Source organism: Lissotriton helveticus, chromosome 1_2 (genome assembly GCF_964261635.1).
Source record: "Lissotriton helveticus chromosome 1_2, aLisHel1.1, whole genome shotgun sequence".
Lineage (NCBI taxonomy): Eukaryota > Metazoa > Chordata > Amphibia > Caudata > Salamandridae > Lissotriton > Lissotriton helveticus.
The window spans coordinates 424,646,858-424,670,161 of NC_136058.1; the positions used below are offsets into that span (position 1 = coordinate 424,646,858).

General features: G+C 45.7%; 1 long non-coding RNA gene across 1 annotated transcript; it reads left to right on the plus strand.

Annotated features, from left to right (window-relative positions):
- Nucleotides 1-531: 531 nt before the first annotated feature.
- LOC144807466 (uncharacterized) lies at nucleotides 532-17,984 on the plus strand. The gene is made up of 4 exons (XR_013606328.1): nucleotides 532-666; nucleotides 3,231-3,348; nucleotides 7,985-8,299; nucleotides 14,958-17,984. It is a non-coding gene; the product is annotated as an uncharacterized LOC144807466 (long non-coding RNA).
- Nucleotides 17,985-23,304: the final 5,320 nt, after the last annotated feature.

Below are 23,304 nucleotides of genomic sequence, written 5' to 3' on the forward strand. Positions count from 1 at the left end.
TTGTACAGAGCGCACATTTGCAAAAGTGATTCAGACTAACTGGCCCGTCTATATTTCTTGACACACAGGCCTCTAAAACTTCCTGTTTGTCTGCTGCACAGTGTTGATCCACGAGTGAGGTCTTGTCAAGCTAAGCAAGTGTCTCACAGTCCCAATCAAACTTCCTTCTCATGTGTCTTCATTGCCGTGAAAGGCTTTGCCGCCATTAGTTTAAAAATGTAGTTACATACAAAGAGGTTGTAGGTTAGTGACCTTTCATTTCAGTAGTTTCCCATTATTTTCAGTGTCTGTCCTCCGCGCATGCGCAGCTGATAATATAAGGCCTGAGAGCAGTACCTGTCAGGCACGCATGCGCAGTTGTTCACCCAACTCGCTCGGGTGCTGCGCAGTGGAAACGTAGTGTCAGACCTCCGCGCATGCGCAGTTATTAGTCAACAGGCAATCTTCAGCTGTATCTGTCCCCAGCGCATGCGCAGTTGATGCATAGCCTCTACCCCCCCGCGCTGATAGGTTGTTTGGCACAGGCGCCATTGACAGGTCACTGGGTGTCCAGGTGGGTCTGGGACAAGGTGTCTCGGTTTCTAGTTACTCAGGGGCCCCATGGCGGGTGTTTGAAGAGTGGATACAGTTAAACGGAATTTCAAAGCACCTGGCTTCTTGTTCCAGGTATAGTTGAGTGCATTCGGTCTTCTCATTTTTTCTGCTAAATGTAACACAATGTTTACAATAGGAACTGATTCTGGTGTTATTTCTTACAGCTCGATGTTTCCACAAAGCAAATGGTGCAAGCACATTAGTTGTGACAGTGTTCACAGCTCTGGGGCCTATTTCCTTTAAGTGCTTAACTCTACAAGATGTTTACACTGCAGAGTTATCAACATTATTTAGATTCTAATGGGAGAACTGTGAAAAGTGGTACATTCTACCTGGTCTTTTCTCACTGGTGCATTGCCCCAACCCCGAGAAAGATGTGTGTTCACGCCCTTGGATTTGTAAGCGAAGGACATGTGTATTGACCTGCCATTTGCACATTTGAGTCTAAATGACCAACGTGTGGCCTGCTGAGTTATGTGCCACCCTCTTTGTTTTATCAAAAATATATGTATTGCTTTAGCACGAAAATGCAAAAGGTGCACATGGAAAAGAGTTTGTTTTAAAAAGGTCGATATTGCTCATGGTAAATTGATACTAGCATTTGCAATGCAATAGGTCTCGCATTTATTTGGTGGAGTTTCGTAAATGCGACACCTATTGCATTGCAAATGCCTGTTTGTAAAAACGCCCATGCAGCGCATTAACTTTAATGTTGTCCGGGCCCCTTTTCTTAGACGAGCCGTGTCTAAAGAAAGGGGTGGGTCGCCATTAAAGTGAAAGAGCAGTATGGGGCGCTTTTACAAAACAATCATTTGCAATGCAATAGGTCTCGCATTTACACAAGTTTGAGCTATTGACATAACAAATAACAATGCCTTTTATTTTTGATTCGTTTTTAAAACATAAATAAAAGGCATTGTCATTTACAATACAAATAGCTTAAACTCGTGTAATTGCGAGACCTATTGCATTATTATTGCTTGTACATAGATTGGTAAACGGAAACAGGCTGTCTTTTACTCAATGCAAACATGGAATGGGAGACAGATGTATTGATACAAAAACAGTCAGACACATCAACACAGCTCCCATTTAACGTCACAGCTACACCTGCCAACATTTGAAATAGCGGTATTTCATTTCTTTCTTTTACCAATCAAGTGGCATAACGTATGCAAACTGAAGCCGCATCTACTGTAGTTAAATTAAGTAAGCCATCCCTTTCCTCGGGGCAGGAAAACAATGCAGCAGAAGAGAAATGCACACATGCTGCTGCTGTTAACCTGCTGCTCGCGGGTGTCTCCGCTCCAGATACAAGGTTCCTAGGACCGGTTTCTGGCATTTCAACCGTCTTCAGCCAGGCTTGCTGGAATCCAGTGGCAAAGTGAGCAAGGGACTCACATCCGAGCATACCCTGCCAATTTATGGTTAACAAAGCGGTACAAAAGGGGGTGGTGATGGACCGCTTTGTTCAGCTGAAATGCCAGAAACCGGTCCTAGGAAGCTTGTTTCCGGTCCAGGGAAGGCATGGCTTGGCAGTTCGGGCTGGACTGTTCCCATGAGGCACAGGGTCAGACTGATTTGCATATGGCCATGTCTGAACTGGGGTGGCAGAGTGGGCTAAAGAACGGTGATGGATTAAACCCAGATCTGTTGACTGGGTGTGAGTGTTTGATTGGTTCAGATGCTCCGTCCATCACCACCCCCTTTTGTACCCATTTGAAACCAGGCATTTTCCCCTTTATTACGCCACTCCCTTCATGGTGACATCACTCTTTCTGCATGTGCTTCCAGGGCGAGCAATATTCCTCGCCCCGGCCAGCACATGCGCAAGAGGTCTCTGACCTGCTGTACCCTCGTCATCGTCCATTCCTTGACGAAAAAAACAAAACAGTCAGAGTCAGACTGACTGAATTTAATTTGCAACACACGGGGCAGTGAGCAGTTCATTGATTTGACGCTGCTGCATTGCGTGCGTGTGGTACGTGTCTCTCTTGTCTTCCTCCCCGTCCCGACTCCTGAGGCTAGTGGGGCAACACCCCATTCGCCCCTATGCACCAACCGCCACTGCTTATACCACGTGCAATTCATCCTCTCCAAAGCCAAGCCTCAAGAATTCCTGGGTGTGAAGGGCGGCTGATTCTGATTGGGTGCTTGATAGTTTTCCAGAAACTCATGTTCTTGATTGTTCATGTTTGTCAGTAGTTAATTAAACGTGCCCAGGGGTTTTATCTCTTCAGTTGACAGAAGCTACAATAAAAGTTTCTTTGTCGTTGCAAAAAAATATGAACAGCCAACAAGCCTCTGTCTGTCAAAGAATGGAAGGGCCGAGGAACTGTCATTCATCTCACTGCTAAGCAGAGCCATGTCAAGCTTCACCCTCCTTCAGGCCTCTGATTTTAACCAACATCGCTTAGAACACTGGGACTTTAGAGCCCATCCTTTTAATGAGGAAAACAAAACTACAAGTCCCATAAGCAATAGTGGTGTAAGGTGTCACGCATGACCTAGGACAACATTGGATTCAGCACATCCAGTTCCATTTTTAAGTATTTGACACAATATTGAATTTATAATCTTTGTTTTTTATTGTCATGAGTCACCAGGATACTAAAAACGTGTCTTTTATTTTCAAGGTCAATTAAGTAATGGTCACCAGCTTGGAAGCTCAGTTAATTCTTCAGTATTTGTCATTGATCTCCACGTGTGGCTGGTTTGTGTCTGCCCCTGCATCATTCCCGATAACTCACACAGGTAAGGAGCTTGTAGCAGCAACATGATAACCCCATACTCGTCTGTAAGAAGTGCGCTCCGAGGCAGGTATCCGATCATTTTTGTGAAACAAGCAAGCACCAATATCTGCTATGTACATTTGTTAAAATAAAACACAATCAATTCAATTCAAAATATACTTTATTCGGCATAAACGAATACCATAAAAGTACAGTGTTAAAAAACAATATCTCATACATTATAAAAACCATACTAAAAACCTGTTTAACAACAATACATAAAATATAAATGATTCGGCACGGGGATCATCTTATTGAAATGACAAGGAGGTACCCGGTTAAAAATGTTTCATCCATAGTATAGTGCAAATCAGAGCAAATATTGAACACACAGGACCATTATTCCTCCCGCTACTGGTTCTGAGTTTCATCGCTAATCTTAGAAAATGTACTACACAGAAAAGTTTTTAAAGGTTCTACTGACAATTTCAGAAACAGTAGGACCACCTTAGCTTGTTTGAACTTGGCCTTCCTTAAAATACCTTTTAAAAATAGTTGCCTAGGGTAAGCGTAAAATGGGCATAGTAGGACCAAATGGAGCGTATCCTGTGGAGACCGTTGGTCGCAGCCACAGGAGCCCTTACTCTCCAAATGCTGTGTGTACCCTGCTGGAACCGCCAAAGTATGGTGTAACAAATCTAGCCTGAAACGGGTCATGAGAAATCTGTTTTGAGGATTGTAAATAAGACACAAATAAGGTTCCATGACCAGGCACAACCTTGTTAACTGATGAGTTCTTACTGATGGCTTAGTCAGCTCTCTTGCTTCCCTATTTGACTTGGCTCTGTTTAAAAATTCGGACTTAATACGGCCCTTATCCTTAGATAGCAATTTGGTCGGGTGGGTAAAATATTCAACAAAACCCATGGGTAACAGGTTTTCCTTGATGTGTCTAATCCAAGGAATATTGTAACCTCGTGCCCGCGCAATGCAGTCTGATATTATTTGTTGACTTAACGCTGCCTCTGGGTTTGTCTATACCTCAATCCAGCATGCGAGGGGCTTCCATTGCAGCCTATCGCACAGATGGGTTATACCCAATTCCTCATGAACCATGTAGGAGGAAATGCTTTGTGGGACTTTCAGTACCCGCCTCCAATATTTGTTTCCTTCTATTTGTAACTTAAGCGGGTCTATAAAGCCCCAGGCCTCACTCCCATATAAAACTTTGGCACAGCTTACAGAACTGTAGAGGTTCAGGATTTGTTCTGGAGACCATCGGCCTAGCCTCTTTGCAAAATTCATAGTTGCCCCTGTTGAGTTAATTAGTTTATTGCATTGCTCCTCCACAAGGGTTTTAAAACTAAGGTGACTGTCGAACACGATCCCCAGATATGAAAATGACTTGACCTTTTCCAGTCCCTGTGTGCCTATTGTATACTTAGTTTTGCTGGATGGTCTTTTCCCTACCTCCATAACATTTGATTTGGTGAGGTTCGGAGACAAATCTAAGCTATCCATAAAATGGACAAAGCCATCTATGAGGCTCTGCAGTCCACGCGCAGTGCGGGCCAAGAGTACCGCGTCATCTGCATACAGTAACAACGGTATCCCTCTCCTACCTATCTGCGGGGAGTCCACCCCTAGAGCTACCAGCGCCTGGGTCAAACCATTTATATATAAAGTAAAGAGGAAGGGGGCCAAAATACATCCCCGCCACACTCCCCTTGAGCATGGGACGTGGTCTGTGACTTTTCCCTCCTTATCATATCTGACCTGGGCAGAAGTATTCTGATGCAGTGTCCGTAATATATTTACCAGACCAGGGTCAACTCCCAAGGCCCCCAATAGTCCCCACAATTTCTTCCGATTTACTCGATTAAATGCCGCGGTGAGGTCCATGAAAGCCATGTACACCGTCCCCTCATTGGCTACGGTGTACTTGGCTGCCAGGAGATATAAATTAAGCCATTGATCTGTGGTGGAGCGGCCGTACCTAAACCCATACTGGGTATCCGTAATGATCTTATGTTACTCCGCCCAATCAATCAATCGGTTAAGAATGGCCCTACATAGCACTTTCACGGTAACATCAATTAATGAAATAGGCCGATAGCATTGAGGGCTATTTCTGTCCCCTTTATTAAATATTGGGACTATTGTGGCCGTAGACCAGGATATTGGCATCATTGTTTGCACTGCGGTATTTATTACTCTGGTGAGTATGGGCACCCAGTGTTCTTTCTGGCTTAAGAGGAGATCTGGTGGAATCCCATCAGGTCCTGGCACCTTATTACGGGTTAGCCCCTCAATCCCCGCCTTTATTTCTCCCAAGGAAAAGGTAATCTGGGGTGGGTTCACACTTTCCAGTTCTCAATGCTACCATGGTTATACAGGCCCTTGTAATGCTCAAGCCAGGTTTCTGGGAGGATGTGGCAGGCCAGCTTGGGTTAATTTGAATCCTGAAAGCATGGTTCTTTAACAACTCTCCAAAAAGCAGCCGAGTCCTTTGTCTCGGCCGCTTCTCTCAAGTTTTCCCATGCCTGGTTCTGCAATACGGGTCTGCGGCATCTTAGTGTTTTATTGTATCTAGCCCTGCAGCTTGATACCTTCCCTCTGTCCCTAGGTACATATTTCAGATCCAATTTCAGATCCCTCAAGGCGAGGGTGCAGTCATGATCTAACCACCTTGGTGCACTGTGTTCCATGTTGATCTTCCTGCCCCTAAGTAAGCCATCTATTTGTTTGGCCGCTCCCTCAAATGCCTTGATCAGGTCTGCCCCCTCAACCTCCAAGTCCAAACACTTCCAAACATTGGACTCGGCCTGTGTCAGTAAGATTCTGTAAAATACCTCACTGTCCTTGTTGACCCACCTTAGTCCCCTACCATGGTCAGTGGCTTTAACCAAACCTCTGACCCCCCTACGTTGTGATAGAAGTTCCGCATTTGGATCTCTGATGCACAGGAGATGCGGGTTATGGTCGCTGAAAATGCTAACCTCTATCTCAAACTTTGTAACCTGACACTTTAACATGGGTGTAACGAAAATAAAATCAATTATAGTGCCCTTCACCCTGCCTTTGAAAGTAGGGGTGACCGTGCTATTGCCCTCCCCACCAATCAAATCCATGGTATATGTTAGGGCATGCCTGCCCAGGATCTTATTCAGCGCTCCTCTTTCCCGTGTGTGATTCAGGTGCCACCCCTCTACAGTCGGGCAAGCCGACCAGTTCCCCTCATTTATTCTTAGGAAGGGGCATGGGTGACAATTGAAATCCCCTGCTAATAATAGCTGGGAGCACAGTGCCCCTTGCTCCTCCATGCCTACCAGCCGAGCCCCTAATTCATTTAGGCTTTGGAGAGTTTGTCCTGGAGTAATGGCATTATAGAAATTTACAACAGTTACATTAAAACCCTTTTGAGGAAATATAAATTTTATGGTCAAGTTGTGTTCCCTAGCGTGTACCCCACCGTCTCCATGTACCAGCTTAAAGTGCATGTAACTTCCCTCCTGTGCCAGCTATGAAGATGCAAATACATTTGCGTCCAACGTTAACCTGTCCTCTTTCAGACCCACCCTGAATGGGTTAAATAGTCCGTTCCTAAGTATGCTATGCCAACGTCTTTTTGTAGTGTACTTTACACGTTTTTCAGCTCTGGCAAAGTAGGCCCCGAATTTCTGCCATCGAGCCTTTTTCTGGCTTCTGACTCTGAAAGCCTCAGCCCAGGCTGTCTCTGTACCCGTGAACTCTGACTTACTTCCAGCGCGGCCCACCGCGCTTAGCTCAGCCTGCTGCCTGCCAAGACTGACTACAACCTTCAAATTATCTGTTCCGCTCCTCGAAAATACATTCCTGCCTACTAGTTTAAGTAAACATTCCCCAGCTGCAGAGCCGAAGGGCCGGCCTGTCTCCGTGCAAGTAATTCATAGCCTCTGTTACCATGCTCCCATGGAAGGCCCATGCCCCCACGCTTCTCATGCAGACACTTAGGCGCTTATACACGCACTCACAGTCAGTATAGAATAGCTTCTGCCCCAGAGACCTTTTCCGTTCAGATAATATGGTTCCCAAACATCAGATATCAGATATGATAGAAGTACAAGCTGATCTGACATGCCAGACTTCTATCTCTTTCCGTCAGTGTAAATGTCAAGCTCCCTGCACCCTCCAGTTTCACGTCAATCACACGTCATGCAGCTGCGCGCGCATCCAAGCCTCCGATTTCTGCTGACATTGCAACATTTCTGTTTAGTGCCACCCCCATGTGACACCTACCTGTGACGTTTCTAGCGCACACCTCTAGTTCACGCCTAGTCCACGCCTTCTGATTACGTACTAGTAACACGTGGATGCTGTTATCTTGTCTTCTCTCAGCTGTTACGCCTCCTATATTGGTTCCTATGGTGTAAATTAAGTATATAAGCTATGTATTGTCAATAAAATATTGCTCTATCCCTTCCTGAACCCTTTGTGGTTGCAGGAACCTGATATCCAGTTCCGGAACGATTCCTTTTTAAGGAATAAAACCCCTAAGAACTCTAACACCACGGACTCTGTTTCTTTCTTTCCGATTGAGTTATTATTGATTAAGTACTTACCTGCATAGAAATTAAGACGGTAAATTAAATATTTACGACATTTTGGCGCCCGAACAGGGACCCCTCCCCCACCTCACGCGCCGGTTGGTGCGTTGCAAGCTCTGTCCCCTGCCATCAGTTAGAAGGAAACTACGCGTACCGGGAGGATTTCCTGTATCTCCCTCTGGCCCACGGAGGTGACGAAGACTGCGATCAGCACCCAGACGAGGCGGTGAGGAGTGCGGAGGATACCGACCAGAGCCTAGCCGAAAGAAGCAAGGTCCGAGGTGTCAAGAGGCCCACCAGTTTTCCGAAGTTTTCCGAAGTATCCACGTGTCGAGTCGAGTCCAGTCCAGTCAAGTTTTCCGAGGCCTTCTGTTTCCGTGCTTCCCGGTGAGTACCATTGCTGGGTCGTATCTAGACGGGTTTGGGTACACAAGTCCGGTCTGCACTGTTTTTAGACAGTGTATCTGTACTGTTTAGCAGTACATCCGTTATTTCAAGTTTTTGCACTGTTCTTAGCAGTGTATCTGTGCTGTTTAGCAGTACATCGAGTATAGGGGGTAGTCATATATGTCTCAAATGGCTTTTCATGTGATTAATGTCGTGGTATGAGTGTGACTGTTTTTAATGTGCATTATTGTGTTCTTGTATAACTAGCTGTATCCAGTATTAAGTAGCAAGGATTGAGCATTCAGTACTAAGTAAACAAGATGCCGTTTTTCAACAAGTTAAAGCAGATAGGAACTAGGAAAGGGATACTAGAGGAAGAAATTCCTATCCCCCCTAGGGACACTCCTGGAAATTTTATGTACCATAAGCATGGCATAGATGCCATATTATATCTAGATTTATGGGCCGATTATACTAAACATCTAGACGAAAGACACAGATGGCCTGTTACCGGAACATGGGATGCCGAGTGCATCATGAAGGTAGAGGAAGTATTATGGAAAAAGAAAGCCAGACAATCTCAGAAAGACGCCATAGAGTTTTGGCGTAAGGAATCACATAAGCGTGCTGAAAAAGAACTACGTAGAGAAGACAGACTTAAAGAATCAGATAAAGCCCAAGAAAACGAATTAGTTACTGAAGGGATCCGAGTAAAATCAGAGCAAGTAGACCGTGCACGAAACAATCTCGTAAACGGTATGTATCTCGCGGCCGAGGGTTCGCCTGAGGCCATTTCAGAAATACCGAAAAATCTGCCGCCACCACTGGTTCCAACTAAAGTAACTCACAGGACCACTAAAGACATATTCCTGAATTCCTATCTAGAGGATGTAGCACCCGCTTACACCAATCTGCCTGTTCGCGCCCCGCCTACTGACGGGGACGGGGGTGTCAACCCGCCTCCAGACCAAATTCTGCCACAACTGCAACCAGGTTTCCCCGTTCGATCGGCCATTCCTCCACCTCCACCACCTCCCGCACCTAAAATTGATCTACCGAAACCACGTCTACCTGACCCTACTAAAAGACAAATTCAAGTTCAGATACAGACTCCACAGAGAGATAATGTCCAAGCTTCCGCCTCAGGAGGTGCGACCGGGGGTTTTCGGACCCCGCCATTAACACACAGATTAAACCTTAAGGATATGCAGAGTCCTTTCACGTTCAAATCACCCCGTCTCGACATACTCAAAGAACCACTTACAGTTTGCAGATATGATCCAGTACCCGGCAAAGACGATAGAATGATGATGGCATCATTACGGTTACGATCTGCTACTGATTTCCTGCTGTTATTTGCAGGAATGAAAGAGCGCCTAGATAGAATATATCAGTTTGTTCAGACTGGGAAAGACCCTGAAAGTATTAAGGATGCCATGGAGCATCAGAAAGTTGACATTCAAGCACAGATACTACGTTTTTTCATAAATTGCCTAATAAGAGAACGAGATAGGCCTGAGACAGATCAGGGTGAATTAGATGCACTCAACAGGTGGGGTCAAAATATATCTGAAGGAAAACACGACAAGGGGACTTGCATAGCCAGTATGTACAAGAAGATAAGAAAAGCAGTGATAGACATACACGAAGAAGGGAAAGAAAAGGCTTCCTCCGAGGGGGAAGAAGAACCTGAAGAACCAGAAAAGACTACAGATATTATAGCGTATGTAGGTAAGGGAACTTACCTTAGGAAAGGCCTTCGTCCAGAAAGCAAGAGAGTTTTTCTCTCTGCCTTAACAAACCCGAATTCTCCTGAACGTCAGTTCCAGGAGACTGATAAAAGGCTCCGAGAACGAATGGGGTACCATGTACTCAATTCTATGGATGAACAAGAACTAGCCCGGTCAGCCATATTATGGACTGACAATCCGGATATATACAATGATGACACCGTAGCACAGACATTCCTGAACCTTTCCCCAGACGAGCAGAAATTAGCAGGTGTATACATGATTCAGCACCTCCTCACGAAATACAGAAACCAACATTCTGATCCAGGTCCCTTACACGAAACATTAGAAGCACTACTCATGGATAGATGGAGAGGTCTCAGTACCAAGTTAATACAAATAATTCTAGAACAACGACATAGATATAACACTTTCATAAGCTCCGAATATGTTCCCGCTCCGCCCCCAGAAAGAAAAATATATCATATGGAACGTCTGAATGGCATTGAAAGTCAGAACCCCTTACGAGAAGTGCACCCAGTTATGGGTGAGGATCATACCTTGAAACATGTGTATGTACACACGCCTCTGACTAAGTTAGAACTGTTAGAAATGAAGAAACTAGTCCCGTGCCATGATAAAGATCCTGCAGGTTTTCACAGAGAGCTTAAAGACATGTTACTAATGGGGGATTACACATATGAAGATATCATGAAAATGTTAAAGGTACTGCTGCCCACGGGCATCTACGAGAAACTCAAGGAAAAAGAATGGGAGGTGGGAGAGAAAAAGATTGTATGGGCAGAAATAGAAGACGAAGAGAACAAACGTGTCCCAGGGGTAGGCCTTGGGGAGAAAACTAAAGCATTACCAGGTTTGATAGTACAGGTTCTGCCAAGATTACTGACAACAAGGAAGGAAGACTGGGATGCAATCTCAGCATGTAAACAGAAACCCGACGAAGATACTAGTGACTTCTATTCAAGATTCGAGAAATGTTTTATTATTAATAGTGGTCTTAAACCAAGTAGCGAGTCGTACCCGCATCTTTTTGTATCAAAGTTAGTTGAAAATTCCCTGTTAGCAGTCAAAAACCGTGTATACAAGGTTGAGAGTACATGGCAAGCAAATACGCCATCACAGATGTTACAAATGTTACAATACCATCAGAACAGAATTAGAGAAGAACAGGATCAGGAACAGAAACGTATGAAAGACACGAAAATGAAAATGCTAGTAGCCCAGTCGGTACCTACCGACGGCCACAGAAAGGGTACGACCCAGACAGGTCACGCCGCAGCTCCCGTTAAAGGGACATGCAACTATTGCAAGCAGCCAGGTCACTACGTACATGAATGTCCAGTTCTGAAACATAACATATCAACAGGAAAAACTAAAAAGAGACCGCATCCACCAAGACAAGATCAGGCCCAGCAACAGACCTCACAGAACGTACAGCCCATGCAGAACACGCAGCCTATGCATGCTTCATCTCATACAGCACAGACAGTAGCGGTATCACAGCCACAGCCCATTGCCGCGACTCAACAAGTTTCCCAACAGATGTACCAGTATGCCCAAGCTGCTTACCCCGATTACCAACGATATGCATGAAACAGCCTAGAGAGGGAGTTGGGTTTGCCTCTTATTGAAATTCCTGTAGATCAAGAAGGTCCTTATGTACACAGTCAAGTATTGGGAAAAGACAGAAAGTTTTTAATTGACACAGGGGCAAGCCGCACCACAATAAGTCATGACGAAGTCCCAGGGGCACCCCTCTCAGGCTCACAGAATGTTTCCCTTGGTTTTTCAGGACAGCCCATTGTAAATGAAGTATCAGAACCAGTCCCCCTGCTGTGGGTCCATTATCACGAGTTACAGACTTGTTACTTACGAAATCATGTCCAGAAAATCTGTTAGGAATAAAAACATTGAAGGCTCTAGGAGCTATAATATGTTGTTCCCCGGAGGGAGTTAGACTTTTTCTGCGGGATTTCAAGGGTCATTATGTATTACGAGAGTTTGATGTCAGATTGAAAAACGTACCAGATCACTTGTGGGCAAAAGGCCCGACTGATGTAGGTTGTATGCATATCACACCATACCGTGTTACACTCAAGACAGGAGTTGTTTTACCACGAATCAGACAATACAAGTTACCACCCGATGCTGTAGTGGCTTTACTGGAAATCATTGAAGAGCTCATTGCCCAAGGAGTGGTCGTAGAGACCGACTCCAATATCTGTAATTCACCCATCATTCCAATTCTTAAACGTACTGATCCCAATGCACCGCCAGTATATCGGCTGGTGATTGATCTGCGAGAGCTGAATAAATGCATTGTACCACAGTACCCTGTGGTCCCCGATATCTCTTCCCTATTGACTGCTATTGATTCTGAAGCAACGTTCTTCACTGTAATTGACCTCAAGAACGCTTTCTTTAGTGTACCCATTGATCCAGAGAGCCAATACCTCTTCGGATTCAGTTTAAATGGACGAAGTTTCAAATTTTCCCGCGCACCTCAAGGATTCACAGAAAGCCCCAGCATCTATAGTCAAGCACTGAAAAGACAACTAGATTGTATTCAAATGCCAGTTAACACCGCTTTACTGCAATACGTCGATGATCTGCTGATCACCGCACGAAGTGAGCCCGAATGTGAACAAGCATCACTGACAGTTTTACATTTCCTGGCCGACAAGGGACACAAGGTGTCTCCTTCGAAGCTACAATTCTGTGTTCAGCAAGTTGTGTACTTGGGTCACTTGCTGTCCAAAGTGGGGAGACAGCTCACTCCCGATCGCATTCAGTTAATTTTAAATATGCCACAACCCCAGACACAAAAGGAAGTGCGGGCCTTTATAGGCCTCACCTCGTACTGCAGACAATGGATTCCTCAATATGCATTTCTAGCTAAACCACTCATCCAGTTAACGACACAGGAGGCAGCGATTTTGACTGTCCTCCCTTGGACTCAGGAACACACACAAGCCTTTGAGGAATTAAAGAAAGCATTATGTCGAGCACCAGTTTTAGCGACACCATGTTACAGTAAACCGTTTACACTTTTTGTTACAGAACGTGATGGCACAGCATTGTCTGTCCTCACTCAAGACCAAGCAGGATCACATAAGCCTTGCGCTTATTTTTCAAGTACATTGGATTCAGTAGCCCAGGCACTCCCTGCGTGCTTAAAGTCAGTAGCAGCAACAGCATTAGCAATCAGACAGAGCGATTCAATTGTTTTAGGCCATCAATTAACGGTACAAGTTCCACATGCTGTAGAGGTTCTTTTAAACAGAACCCAGACTCAGCACTTGACTATAGCACGACTGACAGGTTACGAATTAACGCTATTCCAGCCACACATAGAAATCAGACGCTGCAGCATTCTGAACCCCGCAACACTGTTACCTTCAATTATGACAGATCCAGCCCCGCATGATTGTATAGAGATCATTAATGCAGTAACAAAGCCCCGACGAGACTTAACAGATGTTCCGCTGACAAACCCAGACCTGACACTTTATGTGGATGGTTCATGTATGAGAACAAGTACAGGAGAATTAGTGGCCGCGTATGCGGTGACCACTGAAACCGAAGTAAAAGAAACACATCGCATTGACACATTGTCCGCTCAAGCGGCAGAGCTTATTGCTCTGACCCGAGCCTGTATACTAGCCAAGAACAGAAATGTCAACATATACACTGATTCCCGTTATGCGTTCGGAGTTGTACACGACTTCGGAATGTTATGGCAAGAACGAGGTTTTTTGACCTCTCATGGTGCCAAGATCCAACACGGTCCCCTCATTCAAGCACTGTTAGAAGCAATACATCTCCCTTCAGGTATATCCGTCATGAAGTGTAAAGCACATACTAAAGTTACAGATTCTGTTTCCCAGGGTAACGACCTGGCAGACCAGACAGCAAAACATACAGCATTGACTCACACTCAGACAACTGACATGACAAAGACAATAGGACCGACAAATTGTATGACAGTCAGGGATCCCACACTAGATGTAATCGATATTCAGACACATGCTACCCCAGATGAAATAAAGAAATGGATTGAACTAGGAGGGATCCAGACAGATCAAGGTTGGATGACGAAGGGAAAATCTACATGGTTTCTCCCTGATTCTATGGTTCAAGTCATGATCAATACAGCACATAGTCCAGCACATCTAGGAGAGAAAGCGATGTTAGACAGTTTACAAAATCTTTGGAGCAATAAACACTTACGAGCAGCAGCAAAACAGAAAGTGCGTACTTGCATGATCTGTTGTCAGTTCAATCCAGGTAAAAGCGTCCCTGTAGAGCAAGGTGGATTTCATCCTCCCGATCACCCTTTTGAAGTCCTCCAGATGGATTATATCCAGATGGACCGTTGTCGAGGATTCAAATATGTCCTCGTAATTGTTTGTGCACTTTCCCGTTGGACCGAAGCATATCCAGTCCCAGATTACACTGCTCCGACCACTGCCAGGCAGCTGGTTTGTGAATTCTTCCCACGGTACGGCATGCCTCGTGTCGTGTACTCAGATAACGGTCAGCCATTCTCATCCGAATTAATGAAGCAAGTTTCCTTGCTGCTAGGATATCAATGGAAATTCCATTGTGTCCGACATCCCGAAGCCGCAGGCCTTGTAGAGAGGCATAATCAGACATTAAAGACCCGCCTTGGTAAAATATGTCAAGAGAAAGGGGTCGACTGGATAGTCGCCCTGCCAGTGGCACTGTTCTATATGAGAATGGTTGCCCACTCGAGATCAGGACTATCGCCGTACGAAGTGGTCTTTGGTAGACCACCGAATATGTGGGGGACGCCCATTCCTAAGAAAATTACTGATGTTGATTGCAATATGTTGACAGATTACCTTGCCTCCTTGATGTCTGCACTCCAATCATGTCGTTCACAGGTTGCCGCAGCCTTCCCTGACAACACTGATGTAAAGCCGCATGATGTCCGTCCTGGCGACCTGATTTTAATAAGGAACTTTGACAGGAAAAGTCCGCTGGAGCCCCGCTGGAAAGCGCCGAAGACCGTCCTTCTTACTACGAGGACAGCAGTGAAAGTGGAGGGCAGAAAGGGGTGGATCCACACGAGCCATATTAAACTATGCAATGAACTGAAACCAGACCCAGGCTCGTCCACCCCTTCCAAAGACTGTATCGAGCCTAGTGACTTTAAAGTTTCTGAACGAGAGAAAACTCCCCAAGAAGAGTATCGATTAAAGCTCCGATCTAGCAAGTCAGACAGTTTAATTGTTTAAGTCCTCCCCTAGGTGAATCGGTTAAATAGTTTCTGACATGTATCCCCTAGATCGAGATAGAGAGAGAGAGAGACAATTCAAGAAACGTACATATTGCAAATCACTGCGTAGTCACTGTATAGTGACATTGTTAATCATGTTTTTTCTAAGTCTTCTGATTATTGTTGCAAGTATACTACTTCCTATCTATTGCCCTATTTTCAAGCGTGAACAATCTGCTTACAATGTTTCTGCTGAACATTCTTTTAGCGAGTTACCTCCACATGAACTTTCTTACAGACTTGCGCTGCGCAATAACACATTCATTAGTATGCTACATCATTCCCATCAGACTAATAATGCTACAAATTGTTGGATATGTGGCCGACTCCCTCCCTACCAGAATTACAAGGGAGCTCTGCCCCTCTTTCCGTACCCGTTCACTCACAACGGCTCCTGTGGTGCATGGTTTAAAATAATTAATTCCTTAGATCCTGATATTGCTGTTTTCGAAGGGAGATGGGTTTGGGGGAACTTAAACTTAGTTCTGCTCGATGTCTGTTACCCTGATAAGGAGGGACTCCCCACTAGAGTAGGAACTGATCTAGAAAATGAAGTATATGGATTAAGTAACTACACAATTAACCTTATGATTCTTACTGTTGAATCCGAAGCTGCACCAGTTCTGCCCGCTATGTCAGTATTACCAGTCACTGGTGAATTATGTGTCAGAAAGAAAGGTTCAGTACACTTAGGTCATAGTAAATGTACTACTGTGGTCGAATTCAGTGATCATGGTAAATCGTCCTTTAAAGCTATCCGTCATTCCTATTTTGTTTGTGGTCATACCGCATACATACGCTTACCTCCAGATTGGGATGGTACCTGTTATATTGCATTCCTTCTGCCACCTGTTTTTCTAGCTCCTCCTGATTATCACAGAAATACAAATCTAGTAAAGAATACTCAGAAGAGATCTCCCGCTTGTCGACTACACAGAAACGGCATGGGAACAATACACCGATTTTAATAAAGGATTCTTTTTCTTTTTAGGCCCCGTCCAAAATAGTAAACTAATACGCCGATTAACTAGAACACTTGAAGCAGTAGTGAATGAAACTGCCTCCGCCCTAGGTAACCTAACCGAAGAGCAGTCCGCCATGCGGGTTGTTGTCCTTCAGAATCGTCTTGTTATTGACGTCATCTTGGCAGATAGAGGTGGAGCCTGTAAGGTCATCGGGTCAAGTTGCTGTGTTTTCATTCCAGAAAACGCGCCATCTGTATACAAAGCTATTACACGTCTTCATAAAATTGCTAATCTGATACATCAGAATCCAGGCACCTGGACTTGGTCCGGTTGGTTCTGGACAACGTTAACCGCTTGGGGATGGAAGATCCTATCCTTCCTAGGCATTGGCCTAGTCCTAGTATTCAGTTGCTGCCTGTGCTTGCAGTGTGGGCCAGCGATTTGTGGACTGTGCGCCACATCATGCATTGAACATTCCAGTTTTCTTTCAAGACGTGAAAGAAAGAAAGAAGAGCAAATGATGTTACAAGAACAAACTGATCGATTCATGAGGATCGATATATCATGAAGGGTCCGTAGGGAACAAGGAGGGAATGAGGAAATATAAATTTTATGGTCAAGTTGTGTTCCCTAGCGTGTACCCCACCGTCTCCATGTACCAGCTTAAAGTGCATGTAACTTCCCTCCTGTGCCAGCTATGAAGACGCAAATACATTTGTGTCCAACATTAACCTGTCCTCTTTCAGACCCACCCTGAATGGGTTGAATAGTCCGTTCCTAAGTATGCTATGCCAACGTCTTTTTGTAGTGTACTTTACACGTTTTTCAGCTCTGGCAAAGTAGGCCCCGAATTTCTGCCATCGAGCCTTTTTCTGGCTTCTGACTCTGAAAGCCTCAGCCCAGGCTGTCTCTGTACCCGTGAACTCTGACTTACTTCCAGCGTGGCCCACCGCGCTTAGCTCAGCCTGCTGCCTGCCAAGACTGACTACAACCTTCAAATTATCTGTTCCGCTCCTCGAAAATACATTCCTGCCTACTAGTTTAAGTAAACATTCCCCAGCTGCAGAGCCGAAGGGCCGGCCTGTCTCCGTGCAAGTAATTCATAGCCTCTGTTACCATGCTCCCATGGAAGGCCCATGCCCCCACACTTCTCATGCAGACACTTAGGCGCTTATACACGCACTCACAGTCAGTATAGAATAGCTTCTGCCCCAGAGACCTTTTCCGTTCAGATAATATGGTTCCCAAACATCAGATATCAGATATGATAGAAGTACAAGCTGATCTGACATGCCAGACTTCTGTCTCTTTCCGTCAGTGTAAATGTCAAGCTCCCTGCACCCTCCAGTTTCACGTCAATCACACGTCATGCAGCTGCGCGCGCATCCAAGCCTCCGATTTCTGCTGACATTGCAACATTTCTGTTTAGTGCCACCCCCATGTAACACCTACCTGTGACGTTTCTAGCGCACACCTCTAGTTCACGCCTAGTCCACGCCTTCTGATTACGTACTAGTAACACGTGGATGCTGTTATCTTGTCTTCTCTCAGCTGTTACGCCTCCTATATTGGTTCCTATGGTGTAAATTAAGAATATAAGCTATGTATTGTCAATAAAATATTGCTCTATCCCTTCCTGAACCCTTTGTGGTTGCAGGAACCTGATATCCAGTTCCGGAACGATTCCTTTTTAAGGAATAAAACCCTTAAGAACTCTAACACCACGGACTCTGTTTCTTTCTTTCCGATTGAGTTATTATTGATTAAGTACTTACCTGCATAGAAATTAAGACGGTAAATTAAATATTTACGACACTTTTTACGATATGTGAGTCCCCGTGTGCAGTCCGAAGCCCGTCTAAGTTCACTTCACCTTCCTGAGAGTCTGAGATCGACATAAATAGTCAGACCCCCCCTTTGCCCTCCCCGGCGCTGACTTACGTGCTGGGACGAAAAACATTTTGTAGCCTTTTATTGCCTGGGTGTTACTATGTACCTCCCATGTTTTTTGCAGGAGGATTATTTGATGTTTCTTAATATACGTTAGCCAGTTTTGATTTTTGAGGCTAAGCCCGCTACATTCCAGGATATGATCTTAATCTCTCCCACTATTTGACTGCCTGCCGTGACAGTTGTAAGGTTAGTGGGCATTACAGGAACTTCACCCAAATTCCCTGCATCTTTCTCCACATTTCTCCCACCGGGCTCTATAACTCTCACATTGACATTGGAATCATCTGACTGTGTGCTCCCTGGACCTTCATTGTCTCCTATTATGGGTGACCCCTCCCCCCTCGTGCTATTCTCGTTTTACAACCCCCCACCAGTCAATCTATTTCATTTAGGGCTGAAGCACAGTGGAGAGGTGCAAATCGTTTAATGAGTGAAACTAGCTGGTCCCCCACGTCTGATGCAATCCTATTCCTCCTATGGTCACCTTGCATATTCCTATGGGCCTTATCCCTATAGAAAGAAGTCAAGGGGAACAGTCTGATACTGGACCCTCCATCCCCTTAGTATTGACCCCTGGATTGACTATGGAGGAGCTCATTGACTAACTCTGAGATATCTGAAATTCAAAATCACACAATCTCCTGCAAAGCTCTTTCTGCTACTTCCGATTCAAGCTACCCTCCTTGCCATCAGAATATGTCTGTGTTGTGTGATATTGAAAGCCGTGTTTTTGACTTGCCAACGTGCTGTCTTGTTAATTAGAGTGCGCGGGGATTCCTCCCTCTCATCCCCGTTAGTAGGAACCCCTACAAGGGCCACTGTGTAGGGGCTTGAGGGTGGGGGGAGATCCAATGTCGGTAAACCCCTAGTGCTCTGCACAGCGTCCGCTATTGTTAACTCCTCATCACTAACTATTGCCCTTCTTCCCTCCGAGCCTCTCTGGGCTGTGTCAGGACAAACCGTATTAGGTGGCCCCATTCTGTTTATGCTTAGGGTAGTCCAGTTCATTTTACCCGCCAAGGCACCCTTGTTGGGGCCCTCACTGTCTTTGCCCAACTGCCCGCCTTCGCGGTGCCCCCCTCCTTGACCCTCATAACTAGTTGTGGGCTTTGAGTATGATGTGGCTTCTGCTCCCCCCATCTCCGGTCCCCTAATTCTACCTGGCACACTATTCCCCTGATCGCATAGCCGAGATAGTTTTTCCTCAATAACCTTAATTCTCTCGCGCACCGGTCCCAAATGGGTGGAAAAAAGGAGCTCTACGTTTGACCTTAATAGATCTTCCATTCCTTGTACGCTCCCCATCTTCCCACAGTTTGAACATTGCGTGCTATAAATGGGTCCCACGGCAGTGTTCACTCTGCTGATCTTTACGGCACCCTTCTGTTTTGATTTTGGCTTTGAAACAATCGTCCCCCTCCCCCCAGATCGTGTGCCCCAGGCCCTTGCGTCAGCTAGAGGTGATACCAACTGCGTAGTAGATGTGTCTTTTATTGCACCTTTTGATCTTGTGATCACTTCTCCGCCCCCCCTTACTATGGTTCCTATACCTGAGTTGGCCCTGAAGGCTACCAACTCTGATGGCCCTTGTTCTGGCCTGTCAATCACTGGAGTGGACGCGCTGGAATTCTTCTCCACCTCTTCAATACTAATGTGAGACCGGTCAGGGTCAGAATCCGTTATAAGTGGGTCTTCAGGGTACATAAGTGAGCCACCCTCCTGTGTCATATGGGGAACATGAGCCATAGCACTAGTGATGCTGCCTCTATCCTGCTTTGATTGACCTTGGAGGATACTTTTACTTGGTGTTTTAGACCTTGCTATGGAGCCACCCTCCTGTGTCATATGGGGAACATGAGCCATAGCACTAGTGATGCTGCCTCTATCCTGCTTTGATTGACCTTGGAGGATACTTTTACTTGGTGTTTTAGACCTTGCTATGGAGCCACCCTCCTGTGTCATATGGTGAACATGAGCCATAGCACTAGTGATGCTGCCTCTATCCTGCTTTGATGGACCTTGGAGGATACTTTTACTTGGTGTTTTAGACCTTGCTATGGAGCCACCCTCCTGTGTCATATGGGGAACACGAGCCATAGCACTAGTGATGCTGCCTCTATCCTGCTTTGATGGACCTTGGAGGATACTTTTACTTGGTGTTTTAGACCTTGCTATGGAGCCACCTTCCTGTGTCATATGGGGACCATGAACCATAGCACTAGTGATGCTGCCTCTATCCTGCTTTGATTGACCTTGGAGGATACTTTTACTTGGTGTTTTAGACCTTGCTATGGAGCCACCCTCCTGTGTCATATGGGACCATGAGCCATAGCACTAGTGATGCTGCCACTATCCTGCTTTGATTGACCTTGGAGGATACTTTTACTTGGTGTTTTAGACCTTGCTATGGAGCCACCCTCCTGTGTCATATGGGGAACATGAACCATAGCACTAGTGATGCTGCCTCTATCCTGCTTTGATGGACCTTGGAGGATACTTTTACTTGGTGTTTTAGACCTTGCTATGGGGCCACCCTCCTGTGTCATATGGTGACCATGAGCCATAGCACTAGTGATGCTGCCACTATCCTGCTTTGATTGACCTTGGAGGATACTTTTACTTGGTGTTTTAGACCTTGCTATGGGGCCACCCTCCTGTGTCATATGGGGAACATGAGCCATAGCACTAGTGATGCTGCCTCGATCCTGCTTTGATTGACCTTGGAGGATACTTTTACTTGGTGTTTTAGACCTTGCTATGGGGAACATGAGCCATAGCACTAGTGATGCTGCCTCGATCCTGCTTTGATTGACCTTGGAGGATACTTTTACTTGGTGTTTTAGACCTTGCTATGGGGCCCATTGATGATTGCTTATGTCATGAGCCATAGCACTAGTGATGCTGCCTCTATCCTGCTTTGATGGACCTTGGAGGATACTTTTACTTGGTGTTTTAGACCTTGCTATGGGGCCACCCTCCTGTGTCATATGGGACCATGAGCCATAGCACTAGTGATGCTGTCACTATCCTGCTTTGATTGACCTTGGAGGATACTTTTACTTGGTGTTTTAGACCTTGCTATGGAGCCGCCCTCCTGTGTCATATGGGGAACATGAGCCATAGCACTAGTGATGCTGCCTCTATCCTGCTTTGATGGACCCTGGAGGATACTTTTACTTGGTGTTTTAGACCTTGCTATGGAGCCGCCCTCCTGTGTCATATGGGGACATGAGCCATAGCACTAGTGATGCTGCCTCTATCCTGCTTTGATTGACCTTGGAGGATACTTTTACTTGGTGTTTTAGACCTTGCTATGGAGCCGCCCTCCTGTGTCATATGGGGAACATGAGCCATAGCACTAGTGATGCTGCCCCTATCCTGCTTTGATGGACCTTGGAGGATACTTTTACTTGGTGTTTTAGACCTTGCTATGGAGCCACCCTCCTGTGTCATATGGGGACATGAGCCATAGCACTAGTGATGCTGCCTCTATCCTGCTTTGATTGACCTTGGAGGATACTTTTACTTGGTGTTTTAGACCTTGCTATGGAGCCACCCTCCTGTGTCATATGGGGACATGAGCCATAGCACTAGTGATGCTGCCTCTATCCTGCTTTGATGGACCTTGGAGGATACTTTTACTTGGTGTTTTAGACCTTGCTATGGAGCCACCCTCCTGTGTCATATGGTGAACATGAACCATAGCACTAGTGATGCTGCCTCGATCCTGCTTTGATTGACCTTGGAGGATACTTTTACTTGGTGTTTTAGACCTTGCTATGGAGCCACCCTCCTGTGTCATATGGGGACCATGAGCCATAGCACTAGTGATGCTGCCTCTATCCTGCTTTGATTGACCTTGGAGGATACTTTTACTTGGTGTTTTAGACCTTGCTATGGAGCCACCCTCCTGTGTCATATGGGGACCATGAGCCATAGCACTAGTGATGCTGCCTCAATCCTGCTTTGATTGACCTTGGAGGATACTTTTACTTGGTGTTTTAGACCTTGCTATGGAGCCACCCTCCTGTGTCATATGGGGACCATGAGCCATAGCACTAGTGATGCTGCCTCGATCCTGCTTTGATGGACCTTGGAGGATACTTTTACTTGGTGTTTTAGACCTTGCTATGGAGCCACCCTCCTGTGTCATATGGGGACCATGAGCCATAGCACTAGTGATGCTGCCTCGATCCTGCTTTGATTGACTTTGGAGGATACTTTTACTTGGTGTTTTAGACCTTGCTATGGAGCCACCCTCCTGTGTCATATGTGGACATGAACCATAGCACTAGTGATGCTGCCTCTATCCTGCTTTGATTGACCTTGGAGGATACTTTTACTTGGTGTTTTAGACCTTGCTATGGAGCCGCCCTCCTGTGTCATATGGGACCATGAGCCATAGCACTAGTGATGCTGCCTCTATCCTGCTTTGATTGACCTTGGAGGATACTTTTACTTGGTGTTTTAGACCTTGCTATGGAGCCACCCTCCTGTGTCATATGGGGAACATGAACCATAGCACTAGTGATGCTGCCACTATCCTGCTTTGATGGACCTTGGAGGATACTTTTACTTGGTGTTTTAGACCTTGCTATGGAGCCACCCTCCTGTGTCATATGGGGAACATGAACCATAGCACTAGTGATGCTGCCTCTATCCTGCTTTGATTGACCTTGGAGGATACTTTTACTTGGTGTTTTAGACCTTGCTATGGAGCCACCCTCCTGTGTCATATGGGGACCATGAGCCATAGCACCAGTGATGCTGCCTCTATCCTGCTTTGATGGACCTTGGGGGATACTTTTACTTGGTGTTTTAGACCTCGCTATGGAGCCACCCTCCTGTGTCATATGGGGAACATGAACCATAGCACTAGTGATGCTGCCTCTATCCTGCTTTGATTGACCTTGGAGGATACTTTTACTTGGTGTTTTAGACCTTGCTATGGAGCCACCCTCCTGTGTCATATGGGGACCATGAGCCATAGCACTAGTGATGCTGCCTCTATCCTGCTTTGATTGACCTTGGAGG